General features: G+C 63.1%; 3 pseudogenes; all 3 read left to right on the forward strand.

The window, feature by feature from the left end:
- The first annotated feature begins 5,830 nt into the window (after positions 1–5,830).
- Positions 5,831–5,949, forward strand: LOC142861721 (uncharacterized; annotated as a pseudogene).
- A 3,456-nt stretch (positions 5,950–9,405) lies between these two features.
- LOC142861714 (uncharacterized) lies at positions 9,406–9,524 on the forward strand (annotated as a pseudogene).
- A 3,459-nt stretch (positions 9,525–12,983) lies between these two features.
- Positions 12,984–13,102, forward strand: LOC142861715 (uncharacterized; annotated as a pseudogene).
- The last annotated feature ends 1,993 nt before the right edge of the window (positions 13,103–15,095 follow it).

The raw sequence follows: 15,095 nt of genomic DNA on the forward strand, positions 1-15,095 counted from the left end.
AGCCCTGGGTCGGGCAGAGTCCCAGCGGGCCATGCCCACAACCTCTCTCAGCACGGGTCCCCCAGAAGGCTCCTTTGGGACCAGGATTCTCTTGCCGGTGACTCTTTAAGGTCTGGCCCCTAGATGGAGGGGCACCAGGAGTAGAGGTGCAGGAAGGGGAAGGGGGTGGCCATGCGAGGGGACACTTTCAGGCCAAGTCCCAGCTTCAGCCTGATCCTCCTGGGAACCCCGGGGTGGACATCACACCTCCTGGTTGTCCGGCTCTGAGACAAGGAGCCGGGCTTCGCATTCCCACAGCAGCCAGTCGTGGGCTGAGGACACCTGGGGCGTTGGGAACTCCCTGGCTTCTCCTTGGTTTAACATCTGGAGCTGCTTGGGCATTGTGCCGCCACACACACCCGAGTGCAGGTGTCTTCCGCACAGACTGCGGGCCTCGCTCTTCTGAATGCCGCTAGCTCGCGACCCACCCACGGGTCAACCTGGTCAGGGTACTTTCTCTCAGGGGCAGGCTCGGATCCGGGCGGGCTACCGGTGTCTCTGTTTGCTCCTTTCTTTCTTCCATTTCGGGAAAGGCTTCCTTACTGGGTGTGGAAATCTCCTATGCCTTTCCTCGCCTATTCTGTCAGCTTTCAAATTCTCTTTCAGGCCGGGCGCGGTGGCTCAAGCCTGTAATCCTAGCTCTCTGGGAGGCCGAGGCGGGCGGATTGCTCGAGGTCAGGAGTTCGAAACCAGCCTGAGCAAGAGCCAGACCCGGTCTCTACTGTAAATAGAAAGAAATTAATTGGCCAACTAATATATATAGGAAAATGAGCCAGGCATGGTGGCGCATGCCTGTAGTCCCAGCTACTTGGGAGGCTGAGGCAGAAGGATTGCTTGAGCCCAGGAGTTTGAGGTTGCTGTGAGCTAGGCTAACACCACGGCACTCACTCTAGCCTAGGCAACAAAGGGAGACTCTGTCTCAAAAAAAAAAAAAAAAAATTCTCTTTCAGTTGCCACCCTCACAGATGGATTAGGAAACTCTTTCCGGTGCACTCATTAGTGAAATGACCTCAATGAAGCTGGAATCCAATATCTAATCGCCGATTTTTAGCGAGTCCACACGCCAGGGGGGTTGGGGTCCAATGCAGCCCCGGCCAGGCCCAGGCCCCTTGGACTGGGCCACAGGAGGACACAGAGGAGGGTCCCGGCCCCCACGGTAGCGGTGCGGGCAGTTCCCCAAGGGCTTGGGCGTTTTCCAGAGGTAGGAGATGGAGGGGACTGATTTCTTCAGCGCCCCACAGACCAAGCCACCCCACCCCACCCATGGGACACATCCCGAGAGAGAGAGACGCCGCCGCATACACTGGCTCCCCTCCCCCATGCGCTGTGCCCCAGCCCTGACCCGGGGGAATAGGCGGCCGCCCACCCACAGGGCGGGGGGCACAGCTGAAAGGGGTTGTGGGGGAGGGCGGCCCCTGGCTGGGGTCAAAGGGCGAGCGCCTTGCGCGTGCGCAGTCATTGGCGGCGGCGGCGACGCGCTGGGGGTGGGGGGCGGGGAGGTGAAGGAGGCCAGGCGAGGAGAGGAGGGGGGCTGGAAGGTCTCCACCTTGGCGAGTCCAGCCGTGGAGGCGAATCTTGTGTGAGTGTGAGTGAGTGAGTGAGTGTGAGTGTGAGTTGTGTGTGTGTGTGTGTGTGTGTGTTGTCTGTGTGTCTGTGTGTCTGTTTGTGTAGAGAGACATCCCCCCCACCCCGGCCCGCCCCTCCCTGCCCGCCCCGCCCCGCTCGTCACCCCCGTACCTGGGAGCCCGCCGGACCCGGCCGGCAAACTCAACAGGCCCGGCCCCCCCCCCCCCCCCCCGGGGCCTGGGGCGGGAGGAGGCGGCGGGGAAGCGCAGAGAGGCTCGGCTTCTTGAGCGGGGCAGGGGCGCCCTCCGCCGTCCACGGCCACACCACCCCGAACGCGCCCCATCTCGTCTGATCTCGGAAGCTAAGCAGGGTCGGGCCTGGGAATACCGGGTGCCCTAGGCTTCTTGTTTTATTTTGGCCTCTTGTTCTGTCCCCTTTCTGGGAGCGCCGCGGAGGCTCGGCCTGGGGGTCACCCCCACCCTCAGCGCCCGCCGCGGTGCCTGGCGCCCCAGCCCGCACCGTGGGGCCTCCTCTTGTCCCGAGCCGCGACATCGCCGCCACACGGCAGCATGCGTGGCATCTGGACTGTCAGGTCTCAGACCAAAAGTCTGCTCTGTGGGAACCGACACGCTGGAGGAAACCTTGAGAGGCTGAGAGGGGAGGGAGTTGCAGAAGAAGGCCAGGATGTCATTTTGAGGGAGTATGTGACCAGAACTCGTCCCGTTGCGTTTGGGGTTCTATGGGCTACACGTAGGAATCTTTGGGGGTGGCACCTGATGTTGGGGGATCCGGAGTCACACCCAGACCTGCTCCACAGGCCTCCTTTTACTTTTCTCTTCGGATTCATTATTTTTAAAAAGTGTCTCTTATCTCTATTAGTGCATTTTCTTTTCTCTCTCTCTTCAAGCAGATGATGGGAGTCCAAGTATTAAGGTGACATGTGTTGCCCGTGCCCCCCTCCCCCCTGTGTTCTTATTCCTTTACCTCTCATGTGGTTCCAGCGTATTGTGGGGGCACCAATGTTAAGGTCGGGTACATCGCCCTCTCCCCGCCTCCCCCCTCGGGTCAGAGCTTCAAGTGCGCCCATCCCCCAGTGGGTGCGCACCCACCCCATTCCTAATGGATGTGTATGCCCATCCCCTCCCCACGCCCGCCCGACACCCACCCGATGAAGGTGAGTCCTCTGTGTCCACTTAGGTGTCCATCGGTTCGTACCAATTTGCCGGTGAGCGCGAGCACGTGGTGCTCGTGTGTCCATTCTTGGGATACTTGGCTTACTGGAACGGGTTCCAGCTCTGGCCAGGAGAACCACGAGAGGTGCCCTCTCACCGCTGTTCCTCATAGCCGAATAGCACTCCGTGGTGTCCACGCGCCACATTTTATTGACGCACTCGTGGGTGGATGGGCACTCGGGTCGCTTCCAGGTCTTTGCGATTGTGACTTGTGCCCTGACTCTAACCCTAACCCTTACCCAGCCCGTCTCCTCCTCGGCCCCTGCCTGACTGACTGACTCCTTCCCGCCCGGCCTGTCACCTGTCACCTGTCACCGTCCTCGGCCCCTGCCTGACGGGGCTCCTCCGTCGCCTGGGCCTTCCAAGGGCTTGGTGTGGACGCTGGTTCCAGGACGCCCTCCCAGGAACCCGGTAGCAGGGCGGCCGCAGCGTCTCGCGCAACCCAACCGTCCGCCTGCCGCCCTCGCTAAGCGGCCTGCGGGGGACGTGCTCCCGCTGTGCCGCGGGGGCCCAGCCTGGTGTCTTCTCTGAGGCCCCGTGGCTGCCACTCCCCTCAAGGGGAGAGCCGCGGAGGTGGGGACCGCCTCCTCATGGGGACGTACACCCAGCTCTCCACGTCGGATTCCGGGGCTCTCTGTCCTGCCAGAAGGCCCAGCTGGCCTGCGGGTCCTTAGAGTGGCAAAAACATCCATCCGAAAACTGAGATTGAGGGTCCGGTGGGTGTCTGCACTTTTGTGCTGGGCACCCCAGGGAGGCCCGGGGGCTGGCTGGACAACGCGGTCTGCTGGGCGGGGGGTTTGGAGGAGCAACTGATGCCCTTTGCACTTTGGGTAGCAAGTGTCTGAGGTGTCCCTGATCCCTGCACCATGTGGGGCGGGGGGCGGAGGAGGACGGGGGGGGGGGGGGGGGGGGGCGTGACCTGCAGTCGTGTTCCCGGGGTGGCACGGCATGTGGCTTCTTCCACGGGATGCTTGGCCTGGGCTCCCTGCACCTGGGCCTTTGGAGGACTGGCCCTGTGCTTGCCAACACTTCCTGCAGGGACCCAGAGCTGGGAGGTTGCATCTCTCAGCCCTGGGTCGGGCAGAGTCCCAGCGGGCCATGCCCACAACCTCTCTCAGCACGGGTCCCCCAGAAGGCTCCTTTGGGACCAGGATTCTCTTGCCGGTGACTCTTTAAGGTCTGGCCCCTAGATGGAGGGGCACCAGGAGTAGAGGTGCAGGAAGGGGAAGGGGGTGGCCATGCGAGGGGACACTTTCAGGCCAAGTCCCAGCTTCAGCCTGATCCTCCTGGGAACCCCGGGGTGGACATCACACCTCCTGGTTGTCCGGCTCTGAGACAAGGAGCCGGGCTTCGCATTCCCACAGCAGCCAGTCGTGGGCTGAGGACACCTGGGGCGTTGGGAACTCCCTGGCTTCTCCTTGGTTTAACATCTGGAGCTGCTTGGGCATTGTGCCGCCACACACACCCGAGTGCAGGTGTCTTCCGCACAGACTGCGGGCCTCGCTCTTCTGAATGCCGCTAGCTCGCGACCCACCCACGGGTCAACCTGGTCAGGGTACTTTCTCTCAGGGGCAGGCTCGGATCCGGGCGGGCTACCGGTGTCTCTGTTTGCTCCTTTCTTTCTTCCATTTCGGGAAAGGCTTCCTTACTGGGTGTGGAAATCTCCTATGCCTTCCCTCGCCTATTCTGTCAGCTTTCAAATTCTCTTTCAGGCCGGGCGCGGTGGCTCAAGCCTGTAATCCTAGCTCTCTGGGAGGCCGAGGCGGGCGGATTGCTCGAGGTCAGGAGTTCGAAACCAGCCTGAGCAAGAGCCAGACCCGGTCTCTACTGTAAATAGAAAGAAATTAATTGGCCAACTAATATATATAGGAAAATGAGCCAGGCATGGTGGCGCATGCCTGTAGTCCCAGCTACTTGGGAGGCTGAGGCAGAAGGATTGCTTGAGCCCAGGAGTTTGAGGTTGCTGTGAGCTAGGCTAACACCACGGCACTCACTCTAGCCTAGGCAACAAAGCGAGACTCTGTCTCAAAAAAAAAAAAAAAAAAAAATTCTCTTTCAGTTGCCACCCTCACAGATGGATTAGGAAACTCTTTCCGGTGCACTCATTAGTGAAATGACCTCAATGAAGCTGGAATCCAATATCTAATCGCCGATTTTTGGCGAGTCCACACGCCAGGGGGGTTGGGGTCCAATGCAGCCCCGGCCAGGCCCAGGCCCCTTGGACTGGGCCACAGGAGGACACAGAGGAGGGTCCCGGCCCCCACGGTAGCGGTGCGGGCAGTTCCCCAAGGGCTTGGGCGTTTTCCAGAGGTAGGAGATGGAGGGGACTGATTTCTTCAGCGCCCCACAGACCAAGCCACCCCACCCCACCCATGGGACACATCCCGAGAGAGAGAGAGACGCCGCCGCATACACTGGCTCCCCTCCCCCATGCGCTGTGCCCCAGCCCTGACCCGGGGGAATAGGCGGCCGCCCACCCACAGGGCGGGGGGCACAGCTGAAAGGGGTTGTGGGGGAGGGCGGCCCCTGGCTGGGGTCAAAGGGCGAGCGCCTTGCGCGTGCGCAGTCATTGGCGGCGGCGGCGACGCGCTGGGGGTGGGGGGCGGGGAGGTGAAGGAGGCCAGGTGAGGAGAGGAGGGGGGCTGGAAGGTCTCCACCTTGGCGAGTCCAGCCGTGGAGGCGAATCTTGTGTGAGTGTGAGTGAGTGAGTGAGTGTGAGTGTGAGTGTGTGTGTGTGTGTGTGTGTGTGTTGTCTGTGTGTCTGTGTGTCTGTTTGTGTAGAGAGACATCCCCCCACCCCGGCCCGCCCCTCCCTGCCCGCCCCGCCCCGCTCCTCACCCCCGTACCTCGGAGCCCGCCGGACCCGGCCGGCGAACTCAACAGGCCCGGCCCGGCGCGGGGCCTGGGGCGGGAGGCGGCGGCGGCGGCGGCGGCGTGGGGAAAGCGCAGAGAGGCTCGGCTTCTTGAGCGGGGCAGGGGCGCCCTCCGCCGCCGTCTAGGGCCACACCACCCTCAACGCCCCCGATCTCGTCTGGTCTCAGAAGCTAAGCAGGGTCGGGCCCGGTCAGTACTTGGATGGGAGACCGCCTGGGAATACCGGGTGCCACAGGCTGCTTCTTTTTTTTTTTTTTTTTTTTTGCCTCTTGTTCTGTCCCCTTTCTGGGAGCGCGGCGGCGGCCCGGGGTGGGGGTGACCCCAACCCTCAGCGCCCGCCGCGGTGCCTGGCGCCCCAGCCCGCACCGTGGGGTCTCCTCTTGTCCCAAGCCGCGACACCGCCGCCACGCGGCAGCATGCGTGGCATCTGGACTGTCAGGTCTCAGACCAAAGGTCTGCTCTGTGGGAACCGACACGCTGGAGAAAACCTTGAGAGTCTGAGAGGGGAGGGAGTTCCAGAAGAAGGCCAGGATGTCATTTTGAGGGAGTATGTGACCAGAACTCGTCCCGTTGCTTTTGGGGGTTCTATGGGCTCCACGCAGGAATCTTTGGTGGTGGCACCTGATGTTGGGGGATCCGGAGTCACACCCAGACCTGCTCCACAGGCCTCCTTTTACTTTTCTCTTCGGATTCATTATTTTTAAAAAGTGTCTCTTACCTCTATGATTGCATTTTCTTTTCTCTCTCTTTTCAAGCAGATGATGGGAGTACAAGTATTCAGGTGACATGTGTTGCCCGTGCACCCCTCCCCCCTGTGTTCTCATTCATATACCTCTCATGTTGTTCCAGCGTATTGTGGGGGTACCAGTGTTAAGGTCGGGTACAGTTGCCCTCTCCAAGCCTCCCCCCTGGGGTCAGAGCTTCAAGTGCGCCCATCCCCCAGTCGGTGCGCACCCACCCCATTCCTAATGGATGTGGATGCCCATCGCCTCCCCCCACCCGCCCGACACCCACCCGATGAAGGTGATTCCTCTCCGTCCACTTAGGTGTCCATCCGTTCGTACCAATTTGCTGGTGAGCGCGCTCACGTGGTGCTCGTGTGTCCATTCTTGGGATACCTGGCTTACTGGAACGGGTTCCAGCTCTGGCCAGGAGAACACGAGAGGCGCCCTCTCACCGCTGCTCCTCACAGCCGAATGGCACTCCGTGGTGTCCACGCGCCACATTTTATTAATGCACTCCTGGATGGATGGGCACTCGGGTCGCTTCCACGTCTTTGCGATTGTGAATTGTGCCCTAACTGTCACCCTACCCCTTACCCAGCCCGTCTCCTCTGCCCCTGCCTGACGCACTCCTCCCCGGCCAGGCCCGTCACTGTCCTGGGCCCCCGCCTGACCGGCTCCTCCCCGCCCGGCCTGTCACCGTCCTCTGCCCCTGCCTGACATGCTCCTTCCCGCCCGGCCTCTCACCGTCCTCGGCCCCTGCCTGACCGGCTCCTCCGTCGCCTGGGCCTTCCAAGGGCTTGGTGTGGAGGCTGCTTCCAGGAAGCCCTCCAGAAACCCGGCAGCAGGGTGGCCGCAGCAGTCTCCAGCAGCCTTCCCTAAGTCGAGTGCGGGGGACGTGCCCCCGCTGTGCCGCGGGGGGCCCAGCCTGGTGTCTTCCCTGAGGCCCTGCGGCTGCCGGCTGGGGCTGCCGCTCCCCGCGAGGGGAGAGCCGCGGAGGTGGGGACCGCCTCCTGATGGGGACGTACGTACACGCAGCTCTCCACGTCGGATCCCGGGGCTCTCTGTCCTGCCCGAAGGCCCAGCGGGCCTGCGGGTCCTTAGAGTGGCAAAAACATCCGAAAGCTGAGACTGAGGGTCCGGTGGGTGTCTGCACTTTTGTGCTGGGCACCCCAGGGAGGCCCGGGGGCTGGCTGGACAACGTGGTCTGCTGGGCGGGGGGGGGGGGTTGGAGGAGCAACTGATGCCCTTTGCACCTTGGGTAGCAAGAGTCTGAGGTGTCTCTGAGCCCTGTGCCATATCCGGGGGGGGGGCGCGGGGGGGAGGAGGAGGAGGAGGAGGAGGTGGGAAGGGCCGGGGCCTGCAGTCCTGTTCCCGGGGTGGCACGGCAAGTGGCTTCTTCCACAGGCTGCTTGGCCTGGGCTCCCTGCACCTGGGCCTTTGGGGGACTGGCCCTGTGCTTGCCAACACTTCCTGCAGGGACCCAGAGCTGGGAGGTGGCATCTCTCAGCCCTGGGTCGGGCAGAGCCCCAGCGGGCCATGCCCACAACCTCTCTCAGCACCGGTCCCCCAGAAGGCTCCTTTGGGACCAGGATTCTCTTGCGGTGACTCTTTAAGGTCTGGCCCCTGGATGGAGGGGCACCAGGAGTAGAGGAGCAGGAAGGGGAAGGGGGTGGCCATGCGAGGGGACACTTTGAGGCCAAGTCCCAGCTTCAGCCTGATCCTCCTGGGAACCCCGCTCGGAGACAAGGAGCCGGGCTTCGCATTCCCACAGCAGCCAGTCGTGGGCTGAGGACACCTGGGGCCTTGGGAACTCCCTGGCTTCTCCTTGGTTTAACATCTAGAGCTGCTTGTGAATCGGGCCGCCACACACACCCGAGTGCAGGTGTCTTCCGCACAGACTGCGGGCCTCGCTCTTCTGAACGCCGCTAGCTCGCCACCCACCCACGGGTGAACCTGGTCAGGGTGCTTTCTCTCGGGGGCAGACTCTTTTCCGGGCGGGCTACCGGTGTCTCTGTTTGCTCGTTTCTTTCTTCCATTTCGGGAAAGGCTTCCTTGCTGGGTGTGGAAATCTCCTATGCCTTCCCTCGCCTATTCTGTCAGCTTTCAAATTCTCTTTCAGTTGCCACCCTCACAGATGGATTAGGAAACTCTTTCCGGTGCACTCATTAGTGAAATGACCTCAATGAAGCTGGAATCCAATATCTAATGGCCGATTTTTAGCGAGTCCACACGCCAGGGTGGTCGGGGTCCAATGCAGCCCCGGCCAGGCCCAGGCCCCTTGGACCGGGCCACAGGAGGACACAGAGGAGGGTCCCGGCCCCCACGAAGCGGTGCCGGCGGTTCTCCACGGGCTTGGGCGTTTTCCAGAGGTAGGAGATGGAGGGGACTGATTTCTTCAGCGCCCCACAAACCACGCCACCCCACCCCACCCATGGGACACATCCCCAGAGAGAGACGCCCCATACACTGGCTCCCCTCCCCCTTGCGCTGTGCCCCAGCCCTGGCCCGGGGGAATAGGCGGCAGCCCACCCACAGGGCGAGGGGGGGCACAGCTGAAAGGGGTTGTGGGGGAGGGCGGCCCCTGGCTGGGGTCAAAGGGCGCGCGCGTGCGCAGTCAGCGTCAGCGGCGGCGACGCGCTGGGGGTGGGCAGCGGGTAGGTGAAGGAGGCCGGGCGAGGAGACGAGGGGGGCTGGGAGGGCTCCACCTTGGCGAGTCCAGCCGTGGAGGCGCATCTTGTGTGAGTGTGAGTGAGTGTGAGTGTGTGTGTGTGTGTATAGAGAGACAGCCCCCCGCCCCGCCCCGCCCATCACCCCCGTCCCTGGGAGCCCACGGGACCCGGCCGGCGAACTCAACAGGCCCGGCCCGGCGCGAGGCCTGGGGCGGGAGGCGGCGGCGGCGGCGGCGGCGGCGGGGCGAAAGCGCAGAGAGGCTCGGCTTCTTGAGCGGGGCAGGGGCGCCCTCCGCCGCCGTCTAGGGCCACACCACCCTCAACGCCCCCGATCTCGTCTGGTCTCGGAAGCTAAGCAGGGTCGGGCCCGGTCAGTACTTGGATGGGAGACCGCCTGGGAATACCGGGTGCCACAGGCTGCTTCTTTTTTTTTTTTTTTTTTTTTGCCTCTTGTTCTGTCCCCTTTCTGGGAGCGCGGCGGCGGCCCGGGGTGGGGGTGACCCCAACCCTCAGCGCCCGCCGCGGTGCCTGGCGCCCCAGCCCGCACCGTGGGGCCTCCTCTTGTCCCAAGCCGCGACACCGCCGCCACGCGGCAGCATGCGTGGCATCTGGACTGTCAGGTCTCAGACCAAAGGTCTGCTCTGTGGGAACCGACACGCTGGAGAAAACCTTGAGAGTCTGAGAGGGGAGGGAGTTCCAGAAGAAGGCCAGGATGTCATTTTGAGGGAGTATGTGACCAGAACTCGTCCCGTTGCTTTTGGGGGTTCTATGGGCTCCACGCAGGAATCTTTGGTGGTGGCACCTGATGTTGGGGGATCCGGAGTCACACCCAGACCTGCTCCACAGGCCTCCTTTTACTTTTCTCTTCGGATTCATTATTTTTAAAAAGTGTCTCTTACCTCTATGATTGCATTTTCTTTTCTCTCTCTTTTCAAGCAGATGATGGGAGTACAAGTATTCAGGTGACATGTGTTGCCCGTGCACCCCTCCCCCCTGTGTTCTCATTCATATACCTCTCATGTTGTTCCAGCGTATTGTGGGGGTACCAGTGTTAAGGTCGGGTACAGTTGCCCTCTCCAAGCCTCCCCCCTGGGGTCAGAGCTTCAAGTGCGCCCATCCCCCAGTCGGTGCGCACCCACCCCATTCCTAATGGATGTGGATGCCCATCGCCTCCCCCCACCCGCCCGACACCCACCCGATGAAGGTGATTCCTCTCCGTCCACTTAGGTGTCCATCCGTTCGTACCAATTTGCTGGTGAGCGCGCTCACGTGGTGCTCGTGTGTCCATTCTTGGGATACCTGGCTTACTGGAACGGGTTCCAGCTCTGGCCAGGAGAACACGAGAGGCGCCCTCTCACCGCTGCTCCTCACAGCCGAATGGCACTCCGTGGTGTCCACGCGCCACATTTTATTAATGCACTCCTGGATGGATGGGCACTCGGGTCGCTTCCACGTCTTTGCGATTGTGAATTGTGCCCTAACTGTCACCCTACCCCTTACCCAGCCCGTCTCCTCTGCCCCTGCCTGACGCACTCCTCCCCGGCCAGGCCCGTCACTGTCCTGGGCCCCCGCCTGACCGGCTCCTCCCCGCCCGGCCTGTCACCGTCCTCTGCCCCTGCCTGACATGCTCCTTCCCGCCCGGCCTCTCACCGTCCTCGGCCCCTGCCTGACCGGCTCCTCCGTCGCCTGGGCCTTCCAAGGGCTTGGTGTGGAGGCTGCTTCCAGGAAGCCCTCCAGAAACCCGGCAGCAGGGTGGCCGCAGCAGTCTCCAGCAGCCTTCCCTAAGTCGAGTGCGGGGGACGTGCCCCCGCTGTGCCGCGGGGGGCCCAGCCTGGTGTCTTCCCTGAGGCCCTGCGGCTGCCGGCTGGGGCTGCCGCTCCCCGCGAGGGGAGAGCCGCGGAGGTGGGGACCGCCTCCTGATGGGGACGTACGTACACGCAGCTCTCCACGTCGGATCCCGGGGCTCTCTGTCCTGCCCGAAGGCCCAGCGGGCCTGCGGGTCCTTAGAGTGGCAAAAACATCCGAAAGCTGAGACTGAGGGTCCGGTGGGTGTCTGCACTTTTGTGCTGGGCACCCCAGGGAGGCCCGGGGGCTGGCTGGACAACGTGGTCTGCTGGGCGGGGGGGGGGGTTGGAGGAGCAACTGATGCCCTTTGCACCTTGGGTAGCAAGAGTCTGAGGTGTCTCTGAGCCCTGTGCCATATCCGGGGGGGGGGGGGCGCGGGGGGGAGGAGGAGGAGGAGGAGGAGGTGGGAAGGGCCGGGGCATGCAGTCCTGTTCCCGGGGTGGCACGGCAAGTGGCTTCTTCCACAGGCTGCTTGGCCTGGGCTCCCTGCACCTGGGCCTTTGGGGGACTGGCCCTGTGCTTGCCAACACTTCCTGCAGGGACCCAGAGCTGGGAGGTGGCATCTCTCAGCCCTGGGTCGGGCAGAGCCCCAGCGGGCCATGCCCACAACCTCTCTCAGCACCGGTCCCCCAGAAGGCTCCTTTGGGACCAGGATTCTCTTGCGGTGACTCTTTAAGGTCTGGCCCCTGGATGGAGGGGCACCAGGAGTAGAGGAGCAGGAAGGGGAAGGGGGTGGCCATGCGAGGGGACACTTTGAGGCCAAGTCCCAGCTTCAGCCTGATCCTCCTGGGAACCCCGCTCGGAGACAAGGAGCCGGGCTTCGCATTCCCACAGCAGCCAGTCGTGGGCTGAGGACACCTGGGGCCTTGGGAACTCCCTGGCTTCTCCTTGGTTTAACATCTAGAGCTGCTTGTGAATCGGGCCGCCACACACACCCGAGTGCAGGTGTCTTCCGCACAGACTGCGGGCCTCGCTCTTCTGAACGCCGCTAGCTCGCCACCCACCCACGGGTGAACCTGGTCAGGGTGCTTTCTCTCGGGGGCAGACTCTTTTCCGGGCGGGCTACCGGTGTCTCTGTTTGCTCGTTTCTTTCTTCCATTTCGGGAAAGGCTTCCTTGCTGGGTGTGGAAATCTCCTATGCCTTCCCTCGCCTATTCTGTCAGCTTTCAAATTCTCTTTCAGTTGCCACCCTCACAGATGGATTAGGAAACTCTTTCCGGTGCACTCATTAGTGAAATGACCTCAATGAAGCTGGAATCCAATATCTAATGGCCGATTTTTAGCGAGTCCACACGCCAGGGTGGTCGGGGTCCAATGCAGCCCCGGCCAGGCCCAGGCCCCTTGGACCGGGCCACAGGAGGACACAGAGGAGGGTCCCGGCCCCCACGAAGCGGTGCCGGCGGTTCTCCACGGGCTTGGGCGTTTTCCAGAGGTAGGAGATGGAGGGGACTGATTTCTTCAGCGCCCCACAAACCACGCCACCCCACCCCACCCATGGGACACATCCCCAGAGAGAGACGCCCCATACACTGGCTCCCCTCCCCCTTGCGCTGTGCCCCAGCCCTGGCCCGGGGGAATAGGCGGCAGCCCACCCACAGGGCGAGGGGGGGCACAGCTGAAAGGGGTTGTGGGGGAGGGCGGCCCCTGGCTGGGGTCAAAGGGCGCGCGCGTGCGCAGTCAGCGTCAGCGGCTGCGACGCGCTGGGGGTGGGCAGCGGGTAGGTGAAGGAGGCCGGGCGAGGAGACGAGGGGGGCTGGGAGGGCTCCACCTTGGCGAGTCCAGCCGTGGAGGCGCATCTTGTGTGAGTGTGAGTGAGTGTGAGTGTGTGTGTGTGTATAGAGAGACAGCCCCCCGCCCCGCCCCGCCCATCACCCCCGTCCCTGGGAGCCCACGGGACCCGGCCGGCGAACTCAACAGGCCCGGCCCGGCGCGGGGCCTGGGGCGGGAGGCGGCGGCGGCGGCGGCGGCGGCGGCGGGGCGAAAGCGCAGAGAGGCTCGGCTTCTTGAGCGGGGCAGGGGCGCCCTCCGCCGCCGTCTAGGGCCACACCACCCTCAACGCCCCCGATCTCGTCTGGTCTCGGAAGCTAAGCAGGGTCGGGCCCGGTCAGTACTTGGATGGGAGACCGCCTGGGAATACCGGGTGCCACAGGCTGCTTCTTTTTTTTTTTTTTTTTTTTTGCCTCTTGTTCTGTCCCCTTTCTGGGAGCGCGGCGGCGGCCCGGGGTGGGGGTGACCCCAACCCTCAGCGCCCGCCGCGGTGCCTGGCGCCCCAGCCCGCACCGTGGGGCCTCCTCTTGTCCCAAGCCGCGACACCGCCGCCACGCGGCAGCATGCGTGGCATCTGGACTGTCAGGTCTCAGACCAAAGGTCTGCTCTGTGGGAACCGACACGCTGGAGAAAACCTTGAGAGTCTGAGAGGGGAGGGAGTTCCAGAAGAAGGCCAGGATGTCATTTTGAGGGAGTATGTGACCAGAACTCGTCCCGTTGCTTTTGGGGGTTCTATGGGCTCCACGCAGGAATCTTTGGTGGTGGCACCTGATGTTGGGGGATCCGGAGTCACACCCAGACCTGCTCCACAGGCCTCCTTTTACTTTTCTCTTCGGATTCATTATTTTTAAAAAGTGTCTCTTACCTCTATGATTGCATTTTCTTTTCTCTCTCTTTTCAAGCAGATGATGGGAGTACAAGTATTCAGGTGACATGTGTTGCCCGTGCACCCCTCCCCCCTGTGTTCTCATTCATATACCTCTCATGTTGTTCCAGCGTATTGTGGGGGTACCAGTGTTAAGGTCGGGTACAGTTGCCCTCTCCAAGCCTCCCCCCTGGGGTCAGAGCTTCAAGTGCGCCCATCCCCCAGTCGGTGCGCACCCACCCCATTCCTAATGGATGTGGATGCCCATCGCCTCCCCCCACCCGCCCGACACCCACCCGATGAAGGTGATTCCTCTCCGTCCACTTAGGTGTCCATCCGTTCGTACCAATTTGCTGGTGAGCGCGCTCACGTGGTGCTCGTGTGTCCATTCTTGGGATACCTGGCTTACTGGAACGGGTTCCAGCTCTGGCCAGGAGAACACGAGAGGCGCCCTCTCACCGCTGCTCCTCACAGCCGAATGGCACTCCGTGGTGTCCACGCGCCACATTTTATTAATGCACTCCTGGATGGATGGGCACTCGGGTCGCTTCCACGTCTTTGCGATTGTGAATTGTGCCCTAACTGTCACCCTACCCCTTACCCAGCCCGTCTCCTCTGCCCCTGCCTGACGCACTCCTCCCCGGCCAGGCCCGTCACTGTCCTGGGCCCCCGCCTGACCGGCTCCTCCCCGCCCGGCCTGTCACCGTCCTCTGCCCCTGCCTGACATGCTCCTTCCCGCCCGGCCTCTCACCGTCCTCGGCCCCTGCCTGACCGGCTCCTCCATCGCCTGGGCCTTCCAAGGGCTTGGTGTGGAGGCTGCTTCCAGGAAGCCCTCCAGAAACCCGGCAGCAGGGTGGCCGCAGCAGTCTCCAGCAGCCTTCCCTAAGTCGAGTGCGGGGGACGTGCCCCCGCTGTGCCGCGGGGGGCCCAGCCTGGTGTCTTCCCTGAGGCCCTGCGGCTGCCGGCTGGGGCTGCCGCTCCCCGCGAGGGGAGAGCCGCGGAGGTGGGGACCGCCTCCTGATGGGGACGTACGTACACGCAGCTCTCCACGTCGGATCCCGGGGCTCTCTGTCCTGCCCGAAGGCCCAGCGGGCCTGCGGGTCCTTAGAGTGGCAAAAACATCCGAAAGCTGAGACTGAGGGTCCGGTGGGTGTCTGCACTTTTGTGCTGGGCACCCCAGGGAGGCCCGGGGGCTGGCTGGACAACGTGGTCTGCTGGGCGGGGGGGGGGGGTTGGAGGAGCAACTGATGCCCTTTGCACCTTGGGTAGCAAGAGTCTGAGGTGTCTCTGAGCCCTGTGCCATATCCGGGGGGGGGGGCGCGGGGGGGAGGAGGAGGAGGAGGAGGAGGTGGGAAGGGCCGGGGCCTGCAGTCCTGTTCCCGGGGTGGCACGGCAAGTGGCTTCTTCCACAGGCTGCTTGGCCTGGGCTCCCTGCACCTGGGCCTTTGGGGGACTGGCCCTGTGCTTGCCAACACTTCCTGCAGGGACCCAGAGCTGGGAGGTGGCATCTCTC

Source organism: Microcebus murinus, chromosome 17 (genome assembly GCF_040939455.1).
Source record: "Microcebus murinus isolate Inina chromosome 17, M.murinus_Inina_mat1.0, whole genome shotgun sequence".
Taxonomy (NCBI): Eukaryota; Metazoa; Chordata; class Mammalia; order Primates; family Cheirogaleidae; genus Microcebus; species Microcebus murinus.